We start from the raw sequence: 16,829 nt of genomic DNA, 5'->3' as shown, positions 1-16,829 counted from the left end.
TTTTTCAGAGGGGTGTGAGTTCCTGTACTGTCAGGAAGGGATCTTGTTTCAGAGAGGTGTGAGTTCCTGTACAGTCAGGAAGGGATCCTATTTCAGAGAGGTGTGAGTTCCTGTACAGTCAGGAAGGGATCCTGTTTCAGAGAGGTGTGAGTTCCTGTACAGTCAGGAAGGGATCCTGTTTCAGAGAGGTGTGAGTTCCTCTACTGTCAGGAAGGGATCTTGTTTCAGAGAGGTGTGCATTCCTGTACTGTCAGAAGGGATCCTGTTTCAGAGAGGTGTGCGTTCCTGTACTGTCAGGAAGGGATCTTGTTTCAGAGGGGTGTGAGTTCCTGTACTGTCAGGAAGGGATCTTGTTTCAGAGAGGTGTGAGTTCCTGTACAGTCAGGAAGGGATCCTATTTCAGAGAGGTGTGAGTTCCTGTACAGTCAGGAAGGGATCCTGTTTCAGAGAGGTGTGAGTTCCTGTACAGTCAGGAAGGGATCCTGTTTCAGAGAGGTGTGAGTTCCTCTACTGTCAGGAAGGGATCTTGTTTCAGAGAGGTGTGCATTCCTGTACTGTTAGAAGGGATCCTGTTTCAGAGAGGTGTGCGTTCCTGTACTGTCAGGAAGGGATCTTGTTTCAGAGAGGTGTGCGTTCCTGTACTGTCAGGAAGGGATCCTGTTTCAGAGAGGTGTATATTCCTCTGCTGTCAAGAAGGGATCCTGTTTCAGAGAGGTGTGCATTCCTGTACTGTCAGGAAGGGATCCTGTTTCAGAGAGGTGTGAGTTCCTGTACTGTCAGGAAGGGATCCTGTTTCAGAGAGATGTGAGTTCCTGTACTGTCAGGAAGGGATCTTGTTTCAGAGGGGTGTGAGTTCCTGTACAGTCAGGAAGGGATCCTGTTTCAGAGAGGTGTGAGTTCCTGTACAGTCAGGAAGGGATCCTGTTTCAGAGAGGTGTGAGTTCCTGTACTGTCAGGAAGGGATCCTGTTTCAGAGAGGTGTGAGGTCCTGTACAGTCAGGAAGGGATCCTATTTCAGAGAGGTGTGAGTTCCTGTACTGTCAGGAAGGGATCCTGTTTCAGAGGGGTGTGTGTTCCTCTGCTGTCAGGAAGGGATCTTGTTTCAGAGAGGTGTGCATTCCTGTACTGTCAGGAAGGGATCCTGTTTCAGAGAGGTGAGTGTTCCTGTACTGTCAGGAAGGGATCCTGTTTCAGAGAGGTGTGTGTTCCTGTACTGTCAGGAAGGGATCCTGTTTCAGAGAGGTGTGTGTTCCTCTGCTGTCAGGAAGGGATCCTGTTTCAGAGAGGTGTGTGTTCCTCTGCTGTCAGGAAGGGATCTTGTTTCAGAGAGGTGTGTGTTCCTCTGCTGTCAGGAAGGGATCCTGTTTCAGAGAGGTGTGAATTCCTGTACTGTCAGGAAGGGATCTTGTTTCAGAGAGGTGTGTGTTCCTCTGCTGTCAAGAAGGGATCCTGTTTCAGGGAGGTGTGCATTCCTGTACTGTCAGGAAGGGATCTTGTTTCAGAGAGGTGTGCATTCCTGTACTGTCAGAAGGGATCCTGTTTCAGAGAGGTGTGAGTTCCTGTACTGTCAGGAAGGGATCTTGTTTCAGAGAGGTGTGTGTTCCTGTACTGTCAGAAGGGATCCTGTTTCAGAGAGGTGTGAGTTCCTGTACTGTCAGGAAGGGATCTTGTTTCAGAGAGGGGTGTGTTCTTGTACTGTCAGAAGGGATCCTGTTTCAGAGAGGTGTGAGTTCCTGTACAGTCAGGAAGGGATCCTGTTTCAGAGAGGTGTGAGTTCCTGTACAGTCAGGAAGGGATCCTGTTTCAGAGAGGTGTGAGTTCCTGTACTGTCAGGAAGGGATCCTGTTTCAGAGAGGTGTGAGTTCCTGTACAGTCAGGAAGGGATCTTGTTTCAGAGGGGTGTGAGTTCCTGTACAGTCAGGAAGGGATCCTGTTTCAGAGAGGTGTGAGTTCCTGTACAGTCAGGAAGGGATCCTGTTTCAGAGAGGTGTGCATTCCTGTACAGTCAGGAAGGGATCCTGTTTCAGAGGGGTGTGTGTTCCTCTGCTGTCAGGAAGGGATCTTGTTTCAGAGAAGTGTGCATTCCTGTACTGTCAGGAAGGGATCTTGTTTCAGAGAGGTGTGTGTTCCTGTACTGTCAGGAAGGGATCCTGTTTCAGAGGGGTGTGTGTTCCTCTGCTGTCAGGAAGGGATCTTGTTTCAGAGAGGTGTGCATTCCTGTACTGTCAGGAAGGGATCTTGTTTCAGAGAGGTGTGTGTTCCTGTACTGTCAGGAAGGGAATATGGGCAAGATTTCCTTGCTAGCTTTCTGACGAAGACCTTGCTCTTTTCTTGTTTTCTTGAGGGACAAAAAATATGGGCTTTCACTTTCAGAGGTCTCTGCTTCCCTTCCCACATGACAGGGTTTGGATCGGTGTCCTGACCCGAATCCCATGTCAAATTGTAATCCCCAGTGTTGGAAGTCGTGCCTGGTGGAAGGTGATTGGATCATGCGGTCAGTTTCTCCTGAATGGTTTAGCACCATTCCCTTCGTGCTATTCTCCTTCGTGCTGTTTTCGTGAACATGAGTGATTTCTTGTGAGAGCTGGTTGTTTAAAAATGTATAGCACGGCCAGGTGCCGTGGCTCATGCCTGTAATCCCAGCACTTTGGAAGACCGAGGTGGGCAGATCACTTGAGGTCAGGAGTTCAAGACCAGCCTGGCCAACATGTTGAAACCCTGTTTCTACTAAATATACAAAAATTAGCTGAGCGTGGTGGCACACGTCTGTAATCCCAGCTACTTGGGAGGCTGAGGCAGGAGAATTGCTTGAACCTGGGAGGCGGAGGTTGCAGTGAGCCGAGATGGCATCACTGCACTCAGCCTGGGTGACAGAGCGAGACTCTGTCTCAAAAAAAAAAAAAAAAAAAAAAAAAAAAAAAGGAGCACCTCCCCTCTCTCTTCCTCCTGCACCAGCACCAGCCATGTTAAACACTGGCTCCCTCTTTGCCTTCTGCCATGATTGTAAGTTTCCTGAGGCCTCCCCAGAACCCGAGCAGATGTCAGAATCATGCTTCCAGTACAGACTGCAGAACTGTGAGCCAATTAAACCTCTTTTCTTCATGAATTACCCAGTCTCAGGTATTTATTTATAGCAGGGTGAGAACAGACTAATACACCATGTAACTTCAGCACTGTCCAGCAGAACTCTGTAATAATGGGATTGTTCTACATCTGCATTGTCCAATGCAGTCACCATATAGCAGAAGCTACTAGCCAAGCATTTGAAATGTGGCTAATGCAACTAAGAGGCTCCATTTTAAAATTCAATTTTATTTTATTTTATATTTATTTATTTATTTATTTTTGAGACAGAGTCTTACTCTGTCGCCCAGGCTGGAGTGCAGTGGTGCCATCTCTACTCACTGTAGCCTCCACCTCCCGGGTTCAAGTAATTCTCCTGCCTCAGCCTCTTGAGTAGCTGGGATGACAGGTGTGTGTCACCATGCCTGGCTAATTTTTGTATTTTGCAGTGTGAAGCCTTAGTTTGTAGTTCCTCCTCTGTGTGGGGTTTGTCCTGAAAAGACGTCCCCACTGGTTAGTTTCAGGAGCTATCAGGTCTAGACTGCCTAGGGTGTCCTAACCTCAATTCAGGGTCTGCCGAGATCCCTCCCAGCTTCTCTGCTCCTCTCACATTTTGGCCTGTCATGGTTCCCGTCAGCACTTTTGGTGGTTTTGAGGGTCTCTGGGCTACTTCACCCACTCATATTTTGGGGTTCATGGGATTCCTCCTTCTGATTTTGTTGTACCTAAGAATATTTTGTTTTTCTACCCTAGTCGCTTTGCCCATTTTCCTAGAAGGGTTTAGGGAGATTCAAAGTCTATGGTGTCATTGGTGCCATTGTCCTATTTTTTTATTTTGAAGACCCTGCTGGTGTGTAGATCTCAGAAGTACAGGCATTCTTGTGGATTCTCTGTTGCTTAAGTTTCAGCACAAAAAGTCACATGTTATGAAGTGCTTAGTACGTGGGAGGCACCAAAAATATGTGTTAAATGAATGAAGGTTCTTAACCACGTACGGTCAACTTTAGACATCTGAGCAAATTCTATTTGTGTAGCAGACATTCTGGCACCCTGAGCAAAATTGGCAGAAATAGATCCCTTGTGCAATGAAAATTGAATGGCCAGACCCACGTGGCAAGACAAGGGGATGGACTCCAGCTAGTCCTGCCATTGGGCCTCCTCTATGCAGGTCAATGTGCAGAAGAGCAACAGTCTCCATAAAGCTGATTAAGGGATCCCCAGCAATAGGGAGGAGGCAATGAATTTAGAACTGAGCACTGGAAGAAAGTGAAAGCTATGATTTCAAGGGAAGTGTTTATTATGTGCATGACACAACAATGAAATTGTAGACTGAATAAGTGATTGATGAAATGAATGAGTCAAAGACGTGGGTAATATCTCTTGATGAGGAGGCAAGATCTTGAACATGCTGGATATAGCTGTAGTCACCCTGACACTTCTCAGGTTACTCTCTGAAATAGAAATAAACTCAGGGGCTCTTCTGGGCATTGATCCCCCAAATCTTATCCCTCTGAAGAAGTTTTGTCTATGCCTTCATCCTGAGCCTACTCAGTTTTGATCCCTCCTTGATGCCTTCTGCAGAGGTAATGCTGTTTGTTTTGCCCTTCTCTTAGAGATCTTTCTTTTATACGAAGAGCCACAAACTCTTTGTATAAGAAAGAAAATATAAAAGAAAGTGGGGTTCTTCGTCTTCCCTTGGTTCTGGGGCTCCACCCAGCTCTGGAGTTAAAGGTACTGCCAGAGAGTCAGATACTTATTTTTCATTTTCAAACATCCTTGACTCAATGTCAACTAAAAAATCACTTTCAAAAAAAATATGCTTATGTTCCAGAGGCCCTAAGAACGCACAGGAAAGTTGGGGGGCAGCAAAGTCTCCACCTCCACTCCCGGAGAGCCAGGACCCTCTCTGAGCTGGTGTCTGGAGGACCCTCTGCTGCCCCGGCCCAGTGCTTGCCCCTCTTTGCCCCTCTGCCTTAGGCCCTGGCTCATCAGTAGGAAATCTCAGTGCTACCTTCTTTCCATCTGGTGTCTTTCCTTCAAACACAGACACAGGCAGCTTCTGCTCAGCACACCCCAGACTCCTAAGTCTTAGCAGGGGAAAGCCTCTTGGCGCCTCTCCTATCTCCATGCCCTTTTCCTCTCATCTATTTAAAAAAGCTGGGATTGGGGAAACAGTGAAGAAATCAGCTGCTTCTGCCCTCAAGAAGAAAATAGCCTCACCCCATCTCCTGCAAAAGGAGCACTATCCAGCCTGTAATATTCAGGGTCCTCTGGAGAATCAGATATACACAGAGAGACAGAGATGAGAGGAGACTTACAAACTGAATTAGCTTATGAAATTATGGAGGCTGACGAGCCCCACAACTGGCCATCTGCGAGCTAGAGAACCAGGGAAGCCAGCTGCATGGCTCAGTCCAAGTACAAAGGCCAGAGAACCAGGGATGCCAATAGGGTAACTCTCAGTCCAGGGCCAAAGTCCTGAGAACCCAGGCCACTGGTAAAAGTCCCCAGATCCAAAGCTCAGAGAATCTGGAAGTGGGATGTTGAAGGGCAGGTGAAGAAAGGTGTCCCATCTCCAGATGAGAGAGAGAGCAAATTCTTTTGTCCTCTGCCTTTTTGTTCTATCTCAGCCCTCAGCTGATTGGATGGTGTTTGTCCATACTGGGTGAGGGTGACTCTTCCTTACTCAGACTACTGATTCAAATGCCAGTCTCTTCCAAAAACACCCTCAAAGACATACCCAGAAATAAGATCTTGCCAGCTATCTGGATATCCCTTAATCCAGTCAAGTTGATACCTAAAATGAACCATCACACAACCCAAGGAGCAGACCATGAAGAGGTGAGAGCCCCAACCTCGCTCTGAGCTTCACCAGCATGGTGGTACACACTGCATCCCAAGGGTCATGAGACATTCTGCTGGACACAGACCCATAGGAGACTTGTGGAGTTTGGGGATGAAAGTCGTTCCAGGGCCCTCCTGCAGCCTCATCCTGACCCAACAGTGGCCATTCAACACTCTCTGGGGGACTTCTGTGTGGGGCAGGAGCATTTTGCCACCTTCAGAAGCATGAATCAAGCCTTGCAGGTGGGTGATACCAATATCCACCCACGTGACTGCGTGTTGCCGGTAGCCCTGGTTCTGATGGGTTTCTGGGGGCTTCTCTCCCTTGCACACAATGGGACTTTGATGTCCAGGAGCGTTTGTCCTGCACTGGTTTCTAGAAGGCCTTTGTTCCCATTGCTTTGATGAGGACAGTAAGACAATCACTGGCTGACTTGGACTCACAGACAACCTGGTCAGGGGACAGGTTATGGGATCTAGGAGGTGACTTGGTGCCTTTCACACATGCCCCCATGACCCGCTATCTTCCATAAGTCACCCATTTTGTCTGTTTTTCTTTTTTTTTAAGACAGAGTTTCACTCTGTCACCCAGGCTGGAGTGCAGTGGTGTGATCTTGGCTCACTGCAACCACCGTCTCCAGGGTTCAAGCAATTCCCATGCTTCCGCCTCCCACATAGCTGGGATTATAGGTGCATGCCACCACACTCGGCTAATTTTTGTATTTTTTAGTAGAGACAGGTTTTCACCATGTTGCCCAGGCTGGTCTCAAACTCCTGACCTCAAGTGATCCACCCGTCTTGGCCTCCCAAAGTGCTGGGATTACAGGCATGAGCCACTGCGCCCGGCCAAGTCACTCATTTTGGATCTATCAGTATACATTTCTCTAACTCTTCTAGAATCTATTTAACTTTAAAATTTGTGTCAGCTATAATTAGTTTGGCAGCAATTAATAGAAACTTGGAACTATAGCAGTTTAAATAAGTTAAAGGTTTGCTTTTCTCCCAGGCAAAGCACTTGTGGAGACAGGAGGTCCAGGGCTGGTTTGACAGCCCCACGATATGGTTAGCGCCTCAGGCTCCTTCTGCCTTTCTGTTCTACCATTCTTAGTAGAACCATGCATCTGTCCTCAAGGAAAACTCAGGGCTGCAAGATGGCTGCTGCTGCTCCAGTCATCATGCCCACCTTTCTGTCATGAAGAAGAAAAGAAAGGAAGAGCTTGCCAGGGGAGTCAGACCTTTTTAAAAAGATCTCCCAAAGCCCCCCAACAATAATTTCCTCCACCTCAGGGGCCGCCTCAACTGCAAAGAAGGCTAGGAAATGAACTGGGAATATTACCATCATCAACAACATAGGGATTTTGTTGGCAAAGAATTATCTCATGGCACCTAAGCCTTACTGAGCCCTTAGTTGACGTTGGATACTCTAAGTACCCCATATGCATGACCTCATGGAACCCTCACAACAACACCGTGATGCAGGAACTATGATTACCCTATTTTTCATAACAGGAAGCTGAGCCATAAGGGTTTCAATAGTTTTTCTAAATGACAGAGCCAGGATTTGGCTCTGAACATGAGTTTTTCCCACACTCAGGCTATTTTCCACGTGGGCCCCTTGCCCTCAGCCATCAGCTGACTGCTTAAATTCGGGTCCCCCGAACTGTCCCCATGCCCCCCAGCCCCCAACCTTGTCACTGTGGTGAAAGAGCTTGGTCTTTCAGCTCAGAGGTCCCCGTTCAGAGCTGTCCTTTGAGACCTGGGTGATTCCCCACCTCTGAGGCTCTCACCACCAGTGGTACCCGGCACGTGGGAATTCCTGGTGCCCTAACCTGTCCCCTCCTATCTCTCTTCCATATGTCCCTGTCCCGCTTTCTATTATTCTGTTTTTCTCTTCCTCCCTCTTTTCTTTTCTTTCACAACATCCGTTAATCCTTTCTTTAAAATAAAAGAGACACAGTCTTCCAGCCAGGGCTTAGTTCTTGTACTCTCACTTTCCTTCTGCCCCTCCTCTTCGTCACCCTTCTCCTTCTCTGGCCTCCCATTCCCCACACGGAGACACCTCCCCCAGCCCCCACTGACACACAGCCACCCCCGTGAGCGCACGCTGTGGAGCAGGCCCAGAGGAAACCGCCAAGCCAGGGACAGAAACATAATGAAACTGGCAAGGGCCCCTCCCCAGGGCTCAGTTTGGCAGTCACTCACTGTCACTAACAGGTCTACATCCCCAACTCCCTTCACGATGCTTGGGAGGAGAGAGCCCAGAGTGAAGGGGACTTTTACTATCCTCAGAGGGAGCTTCATTCCTGCTACAATCTTTCCTGCTCTGCTCTAGGCCGGCCAGCAGCTTGAAAGAGGTTTTGGTCCAAATGGGTCTCTCTCCTTCAGTCAACAAACATCAGTTAATTAACCAGAACAGTCAACAGTACCAATAAAGAGCTTACAGTACTGGCCTGTGGGGTGGAGGCGGCATCTTAGAAAACCATGCAGGGCAGCCCTTTCTGCAATGGACGGGCTGAAGCCCCAGGACTTGGTTTCCTATCTCCCTCCCAACCCCTTCCTCTGCCTCTAACCCGTAGACTGTGACTTTGGTGTAAAAAGAACTTGCTCTGTTACCAAACACATTTATGTAGCTGATCCTTTTCATCTTCAGAACAACTCCACTTTACTGATGAGGCGGTACCCAAGTTCAAACAGCCCTGAGCAGTGGAGTCACACTCCTGGATGATGAGGCCGCTCTGGTTTGCACAGACAACTGCTTGTTTCATCAGGACCATGGAGGAGAGTAGAGGCCACCAGCCACATGCAGGGACCATGCTCTGTTCCAGCTCTGCCGTGGGAAGCTGTATGACCTTGCGTGGCTGCCCAAAGCTCCTTTTGTCTTGCCTGCCTCCCTCTATAAGTATGGAACACGGCTGGGCGTGGTGGCTCAAGCTGTAATCCAACACTTTGGGAGGCCGAGGCAGGCGGATTATGAGGTCAGGAGATTGTGACCATCCTGGCCACCATGGTGAAACCCGGTCTCTATTAAGATACAAAAAATTAGCCGGGCATGGTGGCATGTGCCTATAGTCTCAGCCACTGGGCTTAGGCAGGGGAATTGCTTGAACCCGGGAGGTGGAGGTTGCAGTGAGCTGAGATCACAGCACTGCACTCCAGCCTGGTGACAGGGCAAGACTCCATCTCAAAAAAAAGAATGGAATGCTGCACATTTATTTTCTCAGTCAGAGATGGCCCCATAACCCAGGTGTCCCCAGTGGCAGGCCAAAGAAGGTTTTTGTTTGTTTGATTGGTTGGCTGGTTGGTTTTTTTGTTTTGTTTTGTTATTTTGTTTTAGAAACGAAGTCTCATTCTGTTGCTGAGGCTGGAGTGCAGTGGCGCGATCTCGGCTCACTGCAAACTCCATCTCTCGGTTCAAGTGATTCTTTTGCCTCAGCCTCCTGAGCAGCTGGGATTACAGGTATGTGCCACCATGTCCCATTAATTTTTGTATTTTTAGGCCAGGCATGGTGGCTCATGCCTATAATGCCAGTACTTTGGGAGGCTGAGGTGGATGAATCACCTGAGGTTAGGAGTTCGAGACCAGCCTGGCCAACATGATGAAACCCCATCTCTACTAAAACCACAAAAATTAGCTGGGCATGGTGGCAGGCACCCATAATCCCAGCTACTCCAGAGGCTGAGGCAGGAGAATCACTTGAACCTGGAAGGTGGAGGTTCCAGTGAGCTGAGATCGCACCACTGCACTCCAGCCTGGGTAACAAGAGCAAAACTTTGTCTCAAAGAAAAAAAGAAAACAATTTGTATTTTTAGTAGATCCGGGGTTTCACCATGTTGGTCAGGCTGGTCTCGAACTCCTGGCCTCAAGTGACCCACCCGCCTCGGCCTCCCAAAATGCTGGGATTACAGGTGTGAGCCACTGTACCCAGCCAAAAAGAAGTTTTTAGGAGCACCCAGGAAAGGTTTGTTGTCTGGGATAAAAAAGGAGGGCTTTTCTGCCTATCCCCTTCTCTCCTGCTTTGCATCGTGGTATGAAGATATGACTCTGGGAGCTGAGGCAGCCATTGTGTGAGCATGAGGTGGCGAGCTTGAGGACCGAAGCCAACGTATTAGAGCACGTGAAGAGCCTGAGTCATGGAACACTGCCCCCAGCTCTCAGCTCCCCCTTCAGACTTCTTATTATGGGAGGAAAATACACCTTTACTTGTTGAAGTGTTTGTGGTGGGCGGAATGATGTCCCCATTCCCAGAGACGTTCATATCTTAATCCCTGGAATCTGTGACTGTGTTAGGTTGTTTGGCAACAGGAAATAATGGTAGCAGATACAACTAAGGTCGCTAATCAGCTGGCTTTAAAATGAGGAGATCATACTGTAGTATCTGAGTGAACTTATATAGATGTATCCCTGAAGACATATATATCTCTGAGAGAGAGAGAACAATTTATATATTTTATTATTATTATTTTTTGAGATGGAGTCTCACTCTATCACCCAGGCTGGAGTGCCATGGTGTGATCTTGGCTCACTGCAACCTCCTGGGTTGGAGCAATTCTCCTGCCTCAGCCTCCCGAGTACCTGGGATTACAGGCACCCGCCACCATGCCTGGCTAATGTTTGTATTTTTAGTAGAGATGGGGTTTCGCCATGTTGGCCAGGCTGGTCTTGAACTCCTAACCTCAGGTGACCCACCCACCTCGGCCTCCCAGAGTGCTGGGATTACAGGCATGAGCCACTGCACCCTGCTGAGAAAAACTTATTTTAAGGAATTGGCTCATGAGCCTGAAATTTGTAGAGCAGTCTGGCAGGCTGGAATTCAGGGAAGAGTCAATGTTGAAGTCTTGAGCGCAAAGTCTGCAGGCTGAAAATTCAGGCAGAAATTCTATATTGCAGTCTTGAGGCAGAACTGCTCCTACATTAGGAAACCTGTCTTTTCTCAGCCGTCAATTGACTGGATCAAGACTCTTAAGTAATAGAGGATGATCTGCTTTACTTAAAGTCTACTGATTTGAGGAGAGTGCAGTGGCACATGCCTGTAATAGAAGCTACTCGGGAGGCTGAGGCAGGACGGTTGCTTGAGGCCAGGAGTTTGAGGCTGCAGCGTGCCATGATCATCCCACTACACTTCAGCTGGGGCAACAGAGCAAGACTCCGACTCTTAAAAAAAGAAAAAAAAAGTTTACTAATTTAAGTGTTAATCACATCTAAAAACTATTTTACAACAACGGGCCAGGTGAGGTGGCTCATGCCTGTAATCCAGCACTTTGGAAGGCTGAGGGAGGTGAATCATTTGACCCCAGGAGTTTGAGACCAGCCTGGCCAACATGGCGAAACCCCCCTCTCTATAAAAGATTAAAAAATTAACTGGGCATGGTGGCCTGTCCTTGTGGTTCTAGCTACTTGGGAGGCTGAGACAGGAGGATCACCTGAGCCCGGGTGGCCAAGGCTGCAGTAAGCTGTGATCACACCACTGCATTCCAGCCTGGGCTACAGAGCGAGACTCTATCTCAAGAATAAATAAATAAATAAAAATTTTAAAAGTTACTTTACAGCAGTAGCTAGACTAGTGTTTGACCAAACAACTGGGCACCATAGCCTTGCCACGTTGACACATCAAAAGCAACCATCACAACGGTCCCTAAATGTACAAGAGGGAGGCAGAAGAGTCAGTGTCACAGTGATTCTATGTGGCAAAGACTCGACCGGCATTGCAGGCTTTGAAGATGGAATGGGGCCATGAGCCAAGGAAGGCAGGACACCACTAGCAGCCGGAAAAGGAAAGAAAATGGTTTTCCCCTAGAGCTTCTAGAAAACAGCACAGCCCTGCTGACGCCTTGATTTTAGCCTTGTAAAACCTATTTGGACTTCTGACCTCCAGAACAGTAAGATGATAAATATGTGTTGTTTTAAGCCTCTAAACTTCATTACAGTGGCACAAGGAAATGAATACAGCCGCTGTTTGTTCAGATTTTTTTCATGTACTTACAGCCAAAAGCATACCTAACATTCACTTGGCAATGACACTTTATCTCTCTGGACTTTCAGTTCATCTCTGATAAACGGTAGGGGGTGAGGGGAGAGACTGAAGTGCTCTAGGCCTGTTTCTACCCTGCCCATAGTGTATCTAAATCTACCTGACTCAAGGGTGATCTATTACTCCCTTACCAACGTCCTCCTTTGCAGAATTGTATAAATGGCACTCTAGGGTGTTGGCCGTGTTTGCTAGCCATGGCCTTTGAGGCTCCCCAGACACATGCTAAGCACTTTAAGGAAGGGGGCCATGTCTTCTCTTTATATCTTCTCACAGCACCCACTGCATGAATCAACTTTTCTAGCATTCTCCTATCACTAGCTGTGTGGCCTGGGACACATTACCTAACCTCTCTGGGCTGCAGGCTATTTGTCTCTAATAAGCAGATAGTAGAAGTACCTGCCTTATAGGCTTAGTATATAAGGAATAATTGAGATAGTGAATGTGAAATATTTAGCACAGTACCTGACAACACACACTAAATAAATATTAGTTTTAATGGTGGCATTCATCACCACAATAAATATATTGAAAAGGCGTACATTCTCGCCATTTTGCTATTAAGAAAACACATATTCAAAGAGGTCCGTTAATTTGCATGAGATTATGGAGCTCAAGAGGGCGTCGTTAGACTTGGAACCTAGATCTACCTGGTAAAATTAAATGTAATAACACATGTAAAGTGCCCAGAACAGTGCCTGGCACATACCAGGCTCTCAGTAATGATAACTGTTGTTGTTATTTCTACTCCCCTAATTTATCTCTATTTATTCAATCAACACTTATTGCATGTCAATTACATATGTGTCAAATCCTGAACTAAGCAGGAAGACTACAAAGATAAAAGACAGAGACCCTGCACTCAAGGCTGTAACTACTGAGCTTGATATTCCTATAAATTACTGGTAAGAGTGCAGGACACCCACAGGGACAAGAATGGGGACAGCGGGGATCCCGTACTCTCTTCCCTCTCGTTACCCATCAGGGCTACTTTTCATTCCTTGCAATGGATCTTTCCTTTCCCATCTCCAGGTCTTGATCACTTCCACTTCCTCACTGACCCTAGGAAGGCACCCACTCCTTCTCCTCTTGTCCATTTCTGCTTTGGAAATTCCATCCACCATTCAAAGCCCAACTTGAATCCCTGCCCAACCATAGTGGCTTCCTGAATGACCCTACCCAATCTTCCTTTGAACAACTCAGGGTGCACTATCCAGGGTGATCATCTAAGTATCTGATAACCAGCTGTCATGGGCACTGGCTGGTCAGAATGAGCCCAGATGCAAAGACCCATAAGGCTCTACCAGGCTCACCAGCTGCATGGCCACCCTTTGAGGCCACGCAGCTGACACTAGATGTTTGTGACCTTGAATGATAGGCATTTTTAAATTTTTTCATCTTTTTGTTCTTTATAACTAGATGGTAAGCTTCTTTGAGTTCCTCAAAGCATCCACCTTTATCATATGTATCTGTCAGGAATACTTGTAGATGCAAATAACAGAAAAATTATCAATGGATTAGACAAATAGAACGCTGTTTTTCCCCGAAACAAGAATGCTGGGAGTAGATGACTTCTAGGGATGGTTCTGTGGCCCAGTGGCATCAGGACCACCATTTTTGTGTGTCTCTTGGCCTTTCCCTCATGTTCAAAAACAGCTGCCAAAACTCCAAACAGAAGGAAAGAAACCACGTCACCTACAATGTCTTTCCCTTTAATTTGGCTTCCCTCTTATCGTATTGCCTGCTTCAGCGTCACAGGACCAGCCCAGCCTCCAGGGAGGTTGGTGTAATGGAACAAATGTTTATGTCCCCTCCGAACTCACGTGTTGAAATTTTCACCCCCAAAGTGATGGCATTAGGAGGTGGGGCCTTTTGGAGGTGACCGGGTCATGGGGGAGGAGCCCTCATGAATGGGATTAGTGCCTTTGTAAGAGACCCCAGAGAGATCCCTCTCCCCTTCCACCATGTGAGGATGCCGTGGCCATCTAGTGAGCGGACTCTCATCAGACACTGAATCCGTTGGTGCCTTGATCTTGGACTTCCAGCCTCCGGACTGTGAGAAATAAATTCCTGTTTTTTATGAGCCACCTAGTCTATAGTACTTGTTCTAGCAGCCTGAACAAAACAAGAAAGTTGGAAATAGAAGTGCTTCCCTTTTCCAGTCTCAGAGGTGGAGGCAGGCTAGGAATGAGGGGGCTGGGAATGGGCATTATGTCAGGTGACCAGCCAGCAGGGTCTGCCACTCCACACCTGAGTGAATGAACGAATGAATGAATGAATGAAGCAACCAATGAATGAATCAATGAATGAGTCCATCAATCAGCTTAAAAGAGGGTTCCACTTGGACAAGTCTAGGGTAGGAAGGAACCTGGGGATATGGTCTTCAGAGCTCTATGTGGCCACTGGGTCCGGCCTGCACAGAGTTTCTCCCAAATCCCCCTCCGGCCCTCCTTCTTTCCCTTTTCCCAGCCCCTTCGTGGGCTCTCCTTAAGAGTGGAACCCCAATACAGATGTTTACAGCCCCGAAGAGACAGGCAGGGCTCTGTCCCTCCTCTGGTCCCTGCCCCCATCCTGTCCATACAAGATTGATAATGAAACCAATACCTTTTACCAGCGTAATTTTCATATTTAATGAGCGTGACTCAAAAACTATTACATTAATTAGTCAAATCCCACAAACCGTTAATGGTGCACGCGGTAATTAATATTGTATTCAATTAAAAAATGACCTGTTTCGGGGGCTTCTCCCAGGTTGGGAGCATGGGGGCTGGGGTGTTTGCAGGCGTGCAGGGCCCTGTTTGCAGGCCAAAGCCCTCTGGTGCTGCCGCCCTTTCATTTCGCTTTCCTCTTCCCAGCGATACCTGGAGAGAGAATGCACCAGGAGAACATGGGTGCTTCCCGCCCGCCACCCTGGCCAGCCGCTGGCTTCCCCTCTGTTTTGCCACTCTCCCCTCCACCTCTTCCCCCTCTGCTGAGCCGACAGCCTACTTGCTGTGATTTATGGGAGGGCCTGGCACAGGGCTCACGAACTGGAAAATTTCCAGTTTACACAAGAATTCCCTGAAAAATGAGCTTGCTTAATTTATTTCTTTCATTAACGACTTCGAACTGTGAGATCATCTTTCTGAGGGCCCCTCCGGTGTCACCCAGCATTGTTCATACATCCCGACAAGCTGCTCCCTGGCCTCCTGTCCTGCCTGCTGGACCAGTGGCCAGGGCCCCGGGGAGGGATGAGGGGCTGACCTCAGTGGGTGTCTGCCTGGTGGCCCAACTGCTGGGACTGGGGCCTTTGGCCAATCAGGGATCCCCTTCCCTTCCACCCTGTTAATACCTGGGATTGAAGCTCAAAGCTAAATCAACAGGAGCCCGAGGCTCGATGTTGGCTGGATGCACTTACAGAGGGTGTGGCACTTTGCTAGGCCTGGGTGGCAAGCAGCCAGGAGGAGTTTAAGTCAAAGCGCTCATCAGCCGGAGACGTAAGATCCAAGAATGGAGACGGATCTGATAATCAGGACACAACTGGAGGACAAGGCCTAGGCCCTGCCTTTATGTGTGGCCCGGAACAAGAGTGTCCAGGGGCCCTCAACCTGCAGCTCTCCCACATCCCTCCCAACAGGACACCTAGCTCTCACTCTACACTTTGGCTCCCTCTCCCAAACAGCTGCCTCTGGGCCACCCATCAGGCCTAGGATGAGCTTGACCCGCCTCCCAAGGGAAGGGCCAGGAAGAAGGCCCACATAGATCCTGGAAGTCACTTAGGGCCAAGTGTACAGGGAACTCTGAGGATGTGGAATAGGGTCTGCGAAAGAACACAGGCTTGGTTCCAGGAATCCTTGTCCCACAGGGAGGAGCTCTGCTATAGAAGAGGGACAGTGGAGATCCAGGGCAGAGGCTTCCTTGCCAGGGTTAAGGGCAGACCTTATGAAATTATGGTGGAAACAATTTGAAACAGCTCAAAGCCAATGGGGCAGCATGTGGTGTGGGTGGAGTACCTAGGCTTTGGAGCAGGACCACCTGGTTGGAGTCCTGACTCTGCCATGTTCTTGCTGTGCAACTTTGGGCAAATTACTTACCCTCTCTATTCTCAGGGTCTTGATTTTAGGAGGGGGATACAAAAATTGATTCTTCATAGAACTATTGAGAAGTTAAATATGTAGTGCACAGAGCCCTCTGACACACAGTAGGAATTAAATTAGTGTAAGTGATTACTACTGTATTAATGGCAGCATTATTAGGTGATGTAATGATAGTGCTTTGCAAACATCCAGCCTCATGATTGACATTACAGACACTTGGCTCTACCATTTGCTTGCTGTGGGATCTTGGACGAAGCACATAACCTGCCTGAGCCTCAATTTCCTCAATTGCAAAATAGAGATTATTATAACACCTCAGAGGATGTTATGCAAATTGAGTGGAATAATGCATGCTAAGGGTCTAGCACATGGTAAGTCCTTAGGCCAAGTCAGTTATTATTATCTATTAACAACTATTACGCCCTCTAAATATGTGGGATTCATCATGATTATCACCCTCCAAACAGATATTTTAGTGCTTCCTTTCCACTCTAAAATAAAATCCATAATAATATAACCTGAGTAAATACAGAATTTAAAAATAATACTATAGATTCTAAGTACGATATGAAGAAAAATAAAATAAGGGTAATTTACTTAAAAAACAATATGACTTTAAGTATAATACTAAAAAAGTAATTTCTAACAAAACAATTTGTATTTTAATCCATGAATGATCAGGTATGATGGCACTAGAAGACATAAAGGAGGAGTCTGTTGGTGAAATCTGAGTGAGGTCTATAGTCTAGTTAATTGCACTGCACCAATCAATTTCCCGATTTTGATAATGAGCTATAGCTATCTAAGATGCTTCCACTGG

Source organism: Macaca mulatta, chromosome 7, assembly GCF_049350105.2.
Source record: "Macaca mulatta isolate MMU2019108-1 chromosome 7, T2T-MMU8v2.0, whole genome shotgun sequence".
NCBI lineage: Eukaryota > Metazoa > Chordata > Mammalia > Primates > Cercopithecidae > Macaca > Macaca mulatta.
This window is presented reverse-complemented; position numbering follows the sequence as displayed.